General features: G+C 41.8%; 1 protein-coding gene across 2 annotated transcripts in view; it reads right to left on the bottom strand.

The window, feature by feature from the left end:
* Positions 1–14875, bottom strand: part of LOC137675944 (acyl-coenzyme A synthetase ACSM4, mitochondrial-like) — a 74974-nt gene that overhangs the window by 48711 nt on the left and 11388 nt on the right. The window contains exon 2 of one of the 2 annotated variants that reach the window (XM_068422294.1): positions 5097–5166. The exons of the other annotated variant lie outside the window; for it this stretch is intronic. The gene's annotated coding sequence lies outside the window, so the exon portion shown is untranslated. The remainder of the gene's footprint in view (positions 1–5096; positions 5167–14875) is intronic. 2 annotated transcript variants of the gene reach the window in all.

Genomic DNA, 14875 nt, shown 5'->3' with positions numbered 1-14875 from the left:
AGCAACAGGGTCAGACACATGCTCTTCAACTAATGGAGCTAAGCTGACTGATACACATTGAAGATCAAACCATTATTTAAAGTTAATTTGACTGATATTGTTCTAATTCTATTTTTCATTTGCTCATGAACATGACCGGCTACTAAACGTACTCAATTAAAAGTTGCTCAAGTTGCTGTGTTGGATCAACTCTTCCAATTTCTCTGAGTATATTTTTGACTAAAGAAGCTGGTTTTCTTCTCCTTTCCCCTCTCTCTGAGGAGGCAAGAAGGAAAAAGGGTATGTTACAGTTTTACACTCTCTGTCATGGAAACGAGGCAGAGTTTGTGTTTTCCCTGTACATATCAGCTTTTTCTGTACACAAACACCACTAATTACCTTCTCTTCATGTCTGAATATCAGAAAAATTATCTATATTTAGCAGACTCAATGTAACATTAGGAGTAGGATACGGCTTCGGAGCAAGACACAATGAACATGTTGTTCAAGAGAATCTGGTGTTTCTCAAAGCTTAATGCTATCAATCCATTTGCTTATAGAGAGATGAGAATGAATTTGACTAAAATTTCTGCCATCCTTTCATTCTTATGGGCTCTCAGCAGGGATCTTTTAGAGGATAACACAAAAGACTTGTGTTCTGTGCATGTTATTCCTTCTGCAGATAGTACTTTTCTACATACACTACACCATACTCAAGCAGATAACAAATCACACAATCTCTTATCTTCATCGTGTTGTATCCCTCCTTCCCTCTCCTGTTCTTCTGGTCTCCCAAAAAAATACAGAGGGAAGGGCAGGGTGCAAGAAAGGTGAGGGAGATCTGTGAAATGAAGAGATACCGTGGGAGCGGTGGGAGAGCAAGCCACTGACTAAATATGAGACTCCCAAAGGAAGAAAACTTAAAAATGCCAAGTAGGACAGGCCAAGAAAAGATCATGAGAGGAGATACATATATAAGCATGAAGAACTGAAGAAGAAAAGAAACAGCTAGTTTTATAAGACGGGAGAAGCTCTGCTGCTGACTGCTCCTTCATCCAGTCCTAAATACACAGCCATATCCTAAGACACCTCATACACAGAAGACCAACTATCAGTGCAAGCCACCGCATCCCATTTCTGAGAAGAGTCTTTGGATTCCACAATGGAATTATTTGCGTTTGATTTACAAAGCCTCTACTTTGGGGGAACAGTTTCAGTGCAGTTTTATTGAACCCCAGAAGAGTGCCAGACAGTGGAGAACATTCCAGCTGAAGTGAAAACTGTCGATATGATATAGAACCAGTTCCCTGAAATTTTTCTGATCATGATGTTTACATTAAAATTGTGCAGTATGAACTGTGGATATGTTACACCAGGCTGTGCTGGGTTATTTTTCCAAGTACATCAGTTACCATGTTGTCAGGAAAAAGACCAAGTACAGCTGAGAGATTAGGACATCCCATGACAGCACTTGCCTCGTCTCAAGCCATGACAGGTAAAATGCTCGTTTCAGGAGTGGGAGAACAGCCCTCATTCACATTCTAGAAGACATCAACGAGTGAGTTTTAGTTAGAAGTACTGTAATTATCCACTTTGCAATAGATAATTATCAGTGTTTCTAATTAAAGATAGGTAACCATATAGGACTTTGTAATTACATGAGATAACCTTTGCATCAAAATAAGATGTGGCCCACACTTCCTCATTTGTGTTGCATGGCCATGTAGTTCAGAGCATACCAAAAACATTCCACCTTCAGCCAGCTACATGAAAAGCAGATGTACAGACCTATCTGAAGAGGATCATACCCCTTGTAAAACTTATTTCACTCAGGGAACTAGCACACATACATTAATTTGGGTGACATAAGTAGTATCTACAAGGAGAGCTTGCCAGGCTGGTTGCTATCAAGCATTTTCTAGTAGAAAGATGTAGAGACTTCACAAAGATCACCAGCTACATAACTGAAGCTTCAACCAGATGGGTCAAGCCTATTTCAACAAATTTATTTGGCATCACTTTGAGGAATAGAGCCTCTGGGAACTGGCAGTGCAGGCATTTGATCTTAACCCCCTTCACAATACTTTCTACGGTCTTGAGCCAGGCCACTTTCTGTGACAAACCCTTTGCCAGATGACCTTTAGCTTGGCCATGTGGCCAACCGTAACCCAGGCAGAGAAATCCCAGGCAATGACTTTCCTCAACAATCCCAAATTTCAGGGGCACGAGTGAAAGCAGCTATGCCAGGGAGCAATCTGTGTGACTGTCAATATAAAAGTTATGCAATGAATTACTTGATGAGAACCAGAGCTGCACTTCCCAATCAAAAATTTGTTCTTCATTCTCCGACTAGCCTGTCCTCAGAGCTAACCACTTTGGGGGTTTTATACTCAGAATGAACCTGCCCTTGTGTCCTTACGGCTGGTCCTTCAGTTTCTACATAATTTCTCTCCTTGCTTCTGCACAGCGATAGGAAAAGACAATGATTGCTTCAGGACAGTGGCAGAGCAAGGTAATAGTGAGCAGTGATGCAGGAATGTGGATGGGAGGTGTTACCATGGTAACAGGGGGACAGAGAGCTTTCCAGGTTTGGGAAAGCAAGCGAATTTTTCATCACACTCAAAATGACCAGATTTGGTTCTACCCTGAGCTCTGAGCAGCCCTTGTGACTTTGGGGTGGGGGGCAAGAGTTAAAACAGCATTTGGCCCCAGGGAGCTGTTACACTATGGTAAAGGGTAAAGGATAAAGAGCAGCCAAGCAAATAACAAAGAAATTCAAATTGGTGTTCAGGTCAACGTCTCCGGTATAAAGTCATACTACTCAGTTTTGCAGTGAAACCATAAATCCATTATGTTTCAGAAGAACTTATAAAAATCACATTCCTGTTCTTTTCTGAAACAAAATGTTTAATATCACATTCCCAAGCACTGGCTATATTTGCCATATATATGTCATGGAGGCACTGTATGGTAAAGTATTTTCTTGCCAAAACTGACTCCAAGGAGCAAGAGCAATACATTACTTATAGCCACGGAAGGATTGCATTAAAAGCAAGGAATACAACAGGTCTGTGACTAATTAAGAGCATCTTTTGATGGTCCTTTAACAGTAATAGCTTTGCCTCTTTCAGTTGGTGTAGGTTTTTCAGAACAGTATAGGGTGTGGCATGTGCAGACACGCTACACACAACATGCGATTATGGCACAGTGTAGTTTGAGTACAACATATTCTCTATCTTTAACAACATAATAATGATTATATATGTAACTCACACCAGCTATCATTTACATTAACTGTTGTTCCTAAAGAGCCCAGCATAAGCACAGAGATGGCCAAAATTAGAACCCCATTTCCCCCACTAAAGTTACCAAAAAATCAAATGTAGTAGCTGACCAGCTAATGTGGCTATACGATAAAGGGGAGCACCAATTTTTATTTAAATGTACAATGAAATAGCAAAAAGGCTGCAATGCTTTTCTGTGTTAAGATGAAAAACTCACTGCGAGGGTGAGTGTATGTGTGTGCTTAAATATAAAGAAGCTGTTAGCCTAAAGGATGAACCACATGAACTCTGCGAGTTGGCAGAAGATTTACAGAGAGGCAAAGCTGCCAATTTACAGAGATCACCTCCTGGGGCATGCAGTCTACAGCAGTTACAATTCCTGAAAGAGACTGTGGGAGTGCTATTAGAGGGAAGTGTCATTTGGAGTAAAGGAACAAAATGCAAGAAATTATATTTGAATATGTAGGTCTGCTGATGGCAGATGTCTCTGCTGGTCAATACAAATACATTTTGGAGGAAATAATGTAGTTCTAATGTCAAAGTAAAGGCTGATAATAACAGCAAGAAGATGCAAATCTTTCACCTTCTGAGAAGCACGATACAGCTGACAGTGATATATGATATAAACCCTCCCCCTGCTTCCTAGGGAAGCTGAGCATGACATATAATCTCACATTATTTTTTGGAGGAGCAGATAAATTCACCTGGTGTGCCATGAAGACCCTTGTTGAGGTCACAGCAGTTTTTGCAGAACATCACATCACAGCTGCAGTCATTTGCACTTCCCAATTTGTTCCTGACTCCCTCCGCAACCACACCTCAGCAGCACACAGAATACAGCCCAGATCACTTTTAAAATACAAAACAACGGCCTAGGAGCAGGAGGCTCATGGTGTTAACCCACTATCAGTAGTGCCTAGTGAGGCATACAGGCTGCTGGTCACATCAGACAGAAGCCTACAGATACAGTTATGCTATTCCAATCCAAACAGGGCCTGCCTCTGGCCCACAACTCACCTAGGGCAGGAAAAACCAAATCACTCCAAACATGTAGCCATATAGTACTTTGCACTTGTGGGATGGGGAGCATTAAAGGACTGAATTGATTGCTTCACCCACTGACAGTGAACACAGCTGTGATCTCCAGGTTTTCCAGGAGCAAAGGATGCCCCCTCCAAGCCGTCCCTTAAACAAGTACAGCAAACGCCCCCCCACCTGTTTTGTTTGCCCCCTCAGCTGCTCTCCACTGTGCAAAGCCTGTGACAGAGTCTCTGCAAACTTTGGAGCAAACTCTATAGATGCAAGTGCCCTATTAACATTATGTACTCAAGAGAAGCTCTGTTATCAGAGGCACGCAGTACCTTTCAGGCACCTTATACACCAGAATACTGCAGGCTCTGGGAGAAGAGATTTATGTTTAACCTCTCATTTCCCATATCTGCCCTTTGATATAGTCCACTTGCTGGTAGGTGTGCAAAACAGCCAGGGGAATGGCCCCTGTCCGCTTAGTCAAATATGCAGGAAAAAGCAGTCTGATGTTTCCTGAGAGGACGCAACATCATCCACTGATCTAAGGTGGGGGAAAATCTGGAATGACAGATTTGTCTCAGACAATATGGAGACACTGCTTCTACATGAGCATAGATGTGCCTCTGGGAAAACGAGAGGGCACAAGTGGAGCAGCTGTAGGCAAACAGATATGATCACTAGCTTTGCATCTCCCACTTAGACCCCAGAGAGCTGTTTTCTGGCTCTGTATTAATCCCAGAAAGCCTGAAATTACGTGGATTGAACTGTTACAAGCAACCTTATCAGAAATAATTCCAATCATACCTGATCTGATGACTTTCTTAGACAAGCAGAAGACTCCTCTCCTCTTCCTGTATCACCTCAAATGGTAATCCTGCAATTTAACAGATGATAGCACTTGCAGAAGCAGCTGTTTTCACTTATAAAATGGTCCCTGACAGTTCCTGCACTCTCATCAAGAGCATGTTTATATTCACAGTGGGGTGGGTACCTCCTAAACTGGCAGGTTAATATACTACTAGACCTTTCTAAATCAAGATTTCACTTTTCCTTATTCAAATCTCAGTCCCAAAGGGGCTTTTCTGTTACCAGCCTGTTAACAGTGGTCTGGATCAAAATAACGTGGTGACTGCAGCCAGATGGTCTGGCAGGAGGATTTCAATCAGCATACCCAGCAGTTTCTGCGGAGCGAGGACTTCACTTACACATTGCAATCACAGGAGGGAATGTTACTGTGCTGTCTAAATGTATGCATTTCGGGTAGGATGCATTGGCTGAGATTAAGAACAAACCAAAACAAAACACTATAAATTAGTGTTGGGCCAGCAGCAGTATTAGCATCAGTTTATCTCCAGCTCTATTACACTTAGAGCTGTGTAACCTACGTCTACACCCCAACCAAGTACACTGCAGTGATGTCTGTACAAGTAGCCACAACCCAAGGGCCAAAATCAGAAGCAAAATAACAGCATTAGCATGGTGCTGGGCCTGACATCATTAAGCCCTGCTGATTGCAGCTGATTTTAACCAAGCAGAAAAGCCTCAGCAAAGGGGCTCACTCTGAGCTGTTTGCACCACATGCCGCAGCAACGCTCTCAGGGATGCAGAACAGAAGTTTGGGCCGAGCAACTGAAACACCCCATCGTCCAGATTCCAGCCTGTTCAGTTAACACAAAGGTCAGGCCAGCAGAGAGATGTGCTTTCTGTCTCATGGCCTTCAACCCACTCTAATATTCTGGGAACTCTAGGCCTCAGGAAAAAAGCAGAAGTTATTCAATTTAAGAGTGTGATGTCCAATCTTTGCTGGCCCATGGGCAGTGGTACTGAGCCATTAACTCATGAGCTGTTGCTGCCTGTAACAACATGCTTTCTCTCCCTTTTAACCTAGGCAGTGGCAGCAGCAGCAGCCTCCTACAGCCACAGGCAGTGGCTGACAACAGGAGACTGGGAAAACACTTGAGTGTGAGCTGAAAGGGAGACTGGGATGACATTTGGTGCAAGCCTATTGACATGCCTTCTCCTCACGGGCTGATCCAACAACAAAAACATACACAGAAGTTGTTTTGGTTCACACCTGGGAATCAAGGACAGGAAGGTTAAAGTTAATATTTGCTCTGGACCACAGCTGCACCCTATTACTGATGCAGAATACATTTACAGGGTAATCTTGAGGAGGCTGCAAGCAGTTCTTTTTTACACCACTAAGTTAAGGAGGATGATCATCTGTAAAGGAGTCAGCCAGGGACAGAGTATTTTTCATGAAGCAGTTATGAAAAATGCACCGTAGCTTGGGAGGGAAAAAACCCTCCAGAAGCGTGAAACTATATTCCAGTTCCCACTGCCTTTCCTGCTTCATTCCCAAGGCACACACCAGCCAGGCTGGCAGTCCTTCCCCCTTCCACCTTTAAATAAGCCCCCGAGTAATGAGACACAATGGTGCAACGGAGCAGCACGCTGTCAGAATTGATTCCTCCCAGCGTTCAAGCTCACTTCTTGACTTTGCTTTATTCAGTTAGTGCCTATGACTATTACAGCACAGTTACTATGTGTATTCTCTTTTGATCTAAACTTCTCCACATAATGGTGAATTTAGGCTACTTGATGGGGGAAGAAAAAAGAACAACAGCAAATAATTTTATTCTTACAGAAGAATCTATTTGCAGGAGAAAAGAGACAGTAAATAGCTGCCATTTTACTGTTTTGTTTTAATAATTTTCTGTAGGAGAATTTTAAATGCCTTGTGTATCAGGAAGGGGCAGCTGCTCCTTTTTCCAGATGGGTATTATGGCATGAGGCACTAATACAATTTGGAAGATGGACTATTGACTGTTGTGAAATGATGCTGAAAATGATGCAATCAATTTAATTTTCTAATGGCCTAAGGAAAGGAGAGGAAACTTTCTGGGCATTGTTTGACCTGCCTTATGAGAGGCTGAAAATCCTGTTCTGAGTAATCAGAAGATGGATCTTATTTTATACAACTTTTTTTGATTCAGTAGCTGAAGGAGGAAGAACTGAATCTCAATTTATAAGTCTAGTTCCTTCCACTATTACTCAAAATGAACGAAGACGACAGCTTTCGTTCCAAAACCCAAGTGCTTCAAGCCTTTAGATGACCTTCAAGAGAACTGCAAGATAGTCTGAATATAGTCATCAAAACTTTTCTGGTTCAATTGGATCTTGTAGAAGTGTGCTATTTTATCAAACACTTTGTGGCTATGAATTAGTTTGAATTTTTTTAAAAAAAAGTATAGAGAAAGAGATGGCTGTATCGTAGGATGAAAGGAGACATCAGTTCAGTTCCCTGTTCTGACCAAGTCAGGGATATCTGGGATGAACAATGACCTACGCACATGAACCTTTGTGTGCGAGTTAGAGGGCGAGCGAGAAAGCACATACATTTTGGTGTCCCAACAAAACTGGACTTTCATCCTGAAAATGTAAGTTATGGCAATTCCACATTCACATTAAAAAAGGGTTCATATTGCTCCACAGCAGAATTAACATGCATTTCAAAACCTGGAAAGCTGCTGAAATTGGAATTGCTGCCCTTTCATCAGCAAAATATTGACATCAAAAAATAGGGAAATTGTCACATCCTCTTGATCAATACAGGTTGCTTCAGAGAGTGCATGTAGTACAGAAACAATCATTTCTGTTGCACCATTCTGCACAGTAGAAGCCAAAGATGATGATGTTCTTTTTTTAAAAAAAAAAAATAAATTTTTTAAACAAACAGGAAAACTACAAAGGATAGTTTTACCTCACAACTGGTGAATTGAGGTTCCGTGGACACATTCAAAATAGGTGTCATTTGAACAAACCAGCCTTAAATTCAGAGCATTGTCTGACGCTCTACATCTGAAGAGCTCCTGTGCAGCTGCAAGGTCTCTACTGAACCATACCCTGGGCAATACTATTGGGATGGCCACGGTATTTCTCTCCGTTTATTATACCATGAATTATCACTTTTTAACAGTTTTTCTGACCCTGGACACATTAACCTGAGGTGCTCTCAATCACAGGAAGGTTCAGGGAGCAATTCTAATCCAAAGTTTGTTTGCCTGCATGAGCTTGGTCCTGTCTATAAAGGACAGCTTGGCTATAAAGGTAGGGACTAGGATTCATGATATCTATTTTCAAGTCTCAATTCCACTACAAGTTTCCTGAGCAGGTCATTTAATTTCATTAGAGCTTTCACCTACTCTAAGCATACACTAACTGCTTAAACTGTAAATTACCCAAGAGCAGGACCAGCTAATACTGTTTACCTGTAACAGCTGGCAGAGAGTGGAGAACGAGTTGCAGCTGGACTTCAGTGCAACATTGCATTACAAACATTAAGATACCAAGCAAGCTCCTCCCAGCCAGTGCACCCCAACAGGGTATTTCTCCCACTGTTTCACTGGCAGTCACAGGCTGAACATGCAGTGAGATACTCTGAACAAAAAGTCACGCTCGCAGCTTGAGGAACCTGCTTTTTGCATGCGGACGTGCAAGAAAAAGTGTCCAGCACCTGATGCAACCTTGCTGGTTCAGCCTGCCTCTGTATCCACCACATACTCCCTTTGTAACGAGCCTTCAGGACAACATTTCTGATTAAATGCTTTTCAAGCTCTTAAAGTCCCTAGCAAGCAAGTTAGTTTGGTCTGTGATATTGCATTATACAACAAGAATGATTGAAACAAACCTCTTCCCCTTTCACTCCACAGCTATTTCCACAAGTATTTTGATTCTGGCAAGAAGTATGACATTATTGATTTGCTCTGCACTGCTTGGTTTGGAGCCTCATCTGCAAAAGCATTATTCTTTATTGCTTCAATAATTTCACTGAGTGCAGAGAACTCCATTGTATTTTTTTTACTTAGCGTTTAGTGATTCTTTGAATTTTTTATGTGCTCTGAAGCTGAGTATCAGCCATTTGCAGAAATGCACTGGAAGGTAACCAGAAATTCATATGTCTCCATAGACATGGGACTACCACTCTTGCTGATCAAAAGTTCCCCACAGAGGTTTTGCTTGGTCTGGGACACTGATAGCACACTGCATTTATGCAAGACTTAAAGTGATAAGGAGGACTGGGCAGGGAAGGGAAACTGGTTCTGAACTCAAGACATCACCAACTTCTGTGCTCAAATAGCTCCTGGTCAGTAGAAGTACAAGTAGTGTTTGATGCCTGAGCCAGGCCCACAGCAGATCCTAGCAATGGGTCTCTGAAAGCACCTTCATTTTACCTCTTTTCCTTCCAAAGCCCCCTATTTATGGTGCTGCATGCACAGCAAATTCCAGACCCCTGAAAGACCAAAGGGCACCTTGAGTGTACATTTTTGGCAGATTTCCAACTGTGGATCTGCCCATGTAGCCTGTGAACAGTGGGGACCGAATACAGAATTTGCACTTTGACACAATATGGAGTTTGGTTGTCTGATGTCCCCTTTGGTCTCCACATAGAGAAAAGTCTCATGAGAAGACAAGACTGCAGCTGAGGCACTGACAGCAAAGGGTGCCACTTGTTTGCTCACGTAGAGGAGTTTAGGATAACACCTTAAAAACCCTGCATGATTTGAGCATCTTCTGCTCTTTGAGAGGTGAACTGTAAACCCAATGGGATTGGAAAATGGGTGCTGTGAGAAGGAACATCTACAGGCTAAGAGGCATTCATCCTAGGAGCCACTTCCACATGGAAAAGCTAACAGATTGACATTGGGCTCAGAAACATGCTGGAGGCTCCAAGGAAAGGCAGTGCTGTAGCCCACTCAAACTAAGGGAAGCCCAAGAAAACACAAATACAGTGTGGCATGACTTGAAGGAGCTTTGGTCCAGTGGTTTCATAACAGGCCAAGATCTACCAGGAGAACCACTGATCACTGCTTATTTTCACTGGCTGTTCCTTTGTGTTTCAGCTACATGCTGTAAACCCAACTTGCAGGCTGAGGACCAAAACAATTACAATAAGACAGAAAACCTCCCACTCTCATTAGAGATGTGAATGAGCTGTGATCTTCACATTAAGTAGCATTTTAAAGTTTCCAGGATACTGCAACATACAGAGTTACTTAGCAGCCTGAAAAGGTCACAACTACTCTGCCTCCCACCACTGTTTACAGAGCACAGTAGGCATCAAAAACAATTGGTCATGTATTTTCATGCTATAGATTTCAGGGGAACAGGAATTAGAAAAAAGAACGCGTTCACAAAAGAACAAAACTGTGAATGGGGCAAGCAGACAGCAAACACATCCTCTGTAGTGTGAAAGTTCCCTTTCACTGGTCTTGAGAAGAACACTGAACATTTTCCACATCTGAGGAATCAGACTCAAGCCTTGAATACTGAGCCAAGAATTGAATCCCTAAACTAAGATTTCATCATATGCAACATCTGCCCATAAGCCATTTTGCACCTCAGTCTTTGCTTTATGACCAAAGAAATTAACAGCTTCATGTGAGGTGTCAGGCAGTGAGTTCATAAAACTGAAAACCCAAAGCTTCTCTTTGTCAGGCTGCTAACTTATCTATTTTGGATAGCAAAGGGTGTTCCAACGAAAAAGACGTTACACCCCAAGATATTGCACTATGACACTTTGAAGATGTATAGTCTTATAACAGATTGTGTGGTAATTTTCCCATGTAGAAGATAAATATCTTTAGAGAATATGTTTAGAGGAAGGAGAACACTATAAAATGTGCAATGCTGCAAGCATATACTGAAACTCAAGATATAAAATCTTTTCACGTGTTTTGACTCTCCCCGAGCAGCTGGATGATCTGATGCAACACGGCTGACTCACTCCCACCGCCACTACCCTGGACTGTATTTCCACGCAGGGTGGAGGCAGAACATCGTCCTAATAACCAACCTTACTCACTTCTAGAAGTGCTTCACTAACCACCTCCTTCCCTACTTCAAAAGTAAGAGATTTCTTTTCAGAGCAACAGAAATTCCACCCCAAATTCTCAGATAGGCAACTCTCCCATGAAGACACACAGACAGACCTGATCCTGCCTGAATGCGCAGAGCCTGGACTGCCAGTGTAACTATGGTCCCCCAGCACGGCTCCGTTGCATCACTCGCTGCAACTGCTCACACAGATGTGCTACTGAGTGCTTCAGAGCAAAGCTACGTTAAAACACTAAGTTCTGGTTTTGTATGAGCAAAAACTGGGTCAGGTCCATTGAAATCAGTAGAACGCTGCTGCTCTACACCAGTGAAGAATTAGGCTCTAAACTAATTTTGTCATGTTTTTAAAGATTGTCCCAGTGGTTTTAAACCTATTTCTTTCGTTGTACATTTATTGACCTTATTTAAGAGACTTTTCAGTAGTTCTAATCTGCACATCTGTTCAATGCAACAACAGGGCAATTACAAAAGCAATTTCAAAAGATACTGCTAGTATTTAGGACTGACAGGTTCTTGCAGGTGACAGCTGTTTTGCCACACTGCCAAGTCCACAGCAAGTTTTGTATCACACCCAGAATTGCTCTGGGAAAACAATACACAAGCCACAGGTCACTGTAGTGAATCTGAGACTTTGTCAATGGATAAAACATCACATGGTCCTGCCCGGGCACAGAGGATGCTCACCTCACCTCTAGCACTGCAAGCTCTGTGGCACCATCTTCCTCACGTGCCAGCACCTCCATGTTTTCTGGACACAGAAAGCATGAACCCTCTTCCAGACATGTTTGCTACATACAGCATCTTTTCAGACACCATTGGGAGAAATGGAAAGGAGAGGGGTAAGGGGAGAGGGCGTTATTTTTGTCTTGTTTGTACCTTTATGGATTTAGTCTAAGCCTTTAGTTTAAGGGATATACTTCCACTGATTTCAGGGAAATTGGGGACAGTTTAAATACTGTTTGTTTTTTTCCTGTAAATTAACATCTACATTAATGCAAACCTTGCTGATAACACCTGGATACTAACTGCCATACTGCAGGTCGTCAGCCAACATTGAACTAAGGGGAAGAGGAAATCATTGCCTGCACTACTGCAGTATCTGGTACTGATCAGACCACACCAACAAATTGGGATGTGCTCTGGATCACGCCTGCTCTTCAGTGGTCCATTGATGTCTGCACTCCTTTAAACCCTCTCTTCTGATTTTAATCCTTAGGGCAGTCAATGACATTTTGGTAAGTGGCTTCCCTGTCCCCAACCCTGCTTATACTGTATTGAATTATGAACTTTAAGAACATCTTTCCAACTGACTGATCAAATCTTTCTTTGCTGGGTGAGCTCAGGCTTTTAATTTTGCATCAGAAACAGGTTAGGTCCTTAGCCTGTTGTGAATAAACTAAGTTTACTGAAATATTGTTAAGAGCCTCTTCTCTAAGAAGTCATTAGAGTGAATCACCTTCTCTGTAAGTAAACAGGTGTGCTTCCTATGAAATACTAAAGATTTCCTGCTTTCATTATTTCAGTACAAAAAGTGTGCTGTAAGTAAGCTTTCTAAGCTAACAGGTCAGTTTGAAGGTCTACATGAAGCTTAAATATTGTAATGCTCCCATATCTTATTTAATATTTACCACTACTGCAAATGTTGCTCACAGTTTATTTTGACTTTGGATTTGTGAGTCAAAGGAACTTATCTGCTCATTGTTTGCAAAGTCTAACCCCTCCACAAGTGCAGGACTGGTACCTAATATATTTAGCAAAGATTGGAATACACGGAGTGAAGTTAGGTGGGAATTTTGCTCCCCCTTTGTTGCCATTTTCCTAATGGCATTCCCCCTCCCCGTCCTAAACAGTACCAGCTGCAGGCAGCTACCTGTCAGACTCACTTCTAGAGGCCTCACAACTGCCAGCCACAGAAAGGTGAATTCATTTGTTGACTGCTAAGTCCTGTAAAAAAAGAACAGATCCACAGCAAACAGCAGCATTTCTTCAAAACATGACTGCCAATACAGCAGAGTTAAAAGCTCTTGTCTGACTTTTTTTAAAATCACATATTGTCCAGAACATACACTTCTCTTGCTATTTCAAACTGCTTTTAAAATGAAGAAAAAGATAAATTAATTACTAGTGGGGGATTATATAGGGTACTTGTTTTACAGGGACACAGAAAATCATTGCATGGCACTAGAGAACAATACAGCCACTCTCCTCTCTCACACCAGCAAGTCAGTTGACTGAAACCACCATTTATTATTCCTTTTGCATCATCTGAAATGAAGCAGTGTATTAATGTGCTTTGTCAAATAAGAAATGGTGACTTCTGAATTCAGTACGTAGGTAGCATTCAGTACTTCCCCCTCCTCTGCAGCAGGAGGGCAGGCTGGGGACTCTCCTCTTTATCCCCTGCCAAAAACCTTCTCTGGAAGTTGCTCATTTCTCATAGAAGCTCATTACCTTTAACAAGACAGGAACGACCTTAATAGACCACAGTGAGCAGATTCATCACCCTCTTTGCCAACCTGTTTTCCCCACAGCCTGTCCTCTTTGGTTGTTTTTCCCCCAGTAAAGGATAGCACATCAAGTCCACAAAAAAACAGCAGCCCTTAGATTTTTTTTTTTTTTTTGACACTTCGATGACTATTTTTAAGAGGGTCTACTTTCACAAGTTCAGTTCATTCCCACTACACTCATGCTTTTATTCACAAGTATAGCACAAGCTCCTTCCAACTGCATTTTATCTGACTTTATGTGTCATTTAGTTAGGAATAGGTGCCAAGTATTACATTTTCTGTGGCTAAATATTTTATAAAGTCTGGATTTCACCTAGCCAGGACACACTGATCAATCCAAAACAGAACCTCACTCTTTTGAATGGTGTCTTAAGAAAATAGGAACAGAAGACCTCAAAACTACACTAATGTGGCACTGAGCACTTTGACTGCAGAGTGCTTTGGGGGCTTGGATAGCCTGTTTGTTCTGTTTGGACTTCAAATTAAGTAAGGGCATCTGGGCCCCCAGTCAAAACTCTTTACAGTCATTTATACTAAACTGATCTCAGAGGAGTAACAGCTAGGACACAGCTATGCTCAATGACAGAATCTGGCCCCAAGAGTACAGTGAGATATTCCAGGATGTCTCCTGTATTAGTTTTCTCCAATAAATTTGGCTGATGGTTTGAAACAATTGAGCCATTTTTTTAATCTGAGGTCAAAACAGAAGATTAACATATTTTCTTCCAACAGTTTGTGTTTTTACTGCATATACTCCTTACTAGATTTGGGTAGTGTTATACCCAATCTACCAATGTCTGACCTTCTGTCTGGATTTGTGAAGGAACATAAATCTGGCAAATGATTGCAGACCCATTTTTCTCGAAAAATCTAATTTTATTTTCTGAGATTAGTGCTGATTCACATAGTAACTGAATTTTAAAAAGCACATTTTCAGATGTTTCGATTTTACAAATGTTTTTAAATTCAAGAGCTTCATCCACACTGGAAAAACATTCAGAGAACACATACAAAAAAGGGAATACGAATTAATTAGGGTTCAGTTCCTGACAGAAGCTGAGCATCTGCTGAGCACACAGATCCAGTTTCCACTGGGAAATAAAGAAATAAAAATCAAACCCTAAATTAAATCAATTTGTATTACAGGCACTCAGAACTATTCAGGACCAGGCATTTGTG

The sequence above is a fragment of the Nyctibius grandis genome, chromosome Z (assembly GCF_013368605.1).
Source record: "Nyctibius grandis isolate bNycGra1 chromosome Z, bNycGra1.pri, whole genome shotgun sequence".
Taxonomy (NCBI): domain Eukaryota; kingdom Metazoa; phylum Chordata; class Aves; order Nyctibiiformes; family Nyctibiidae; genus Nyctibius; species Nyctibius grandis.
Note: the sequence above shows the minus strand (reverse complement) of the source record. Positions and strands in the feature narration are given on the sequence as shown.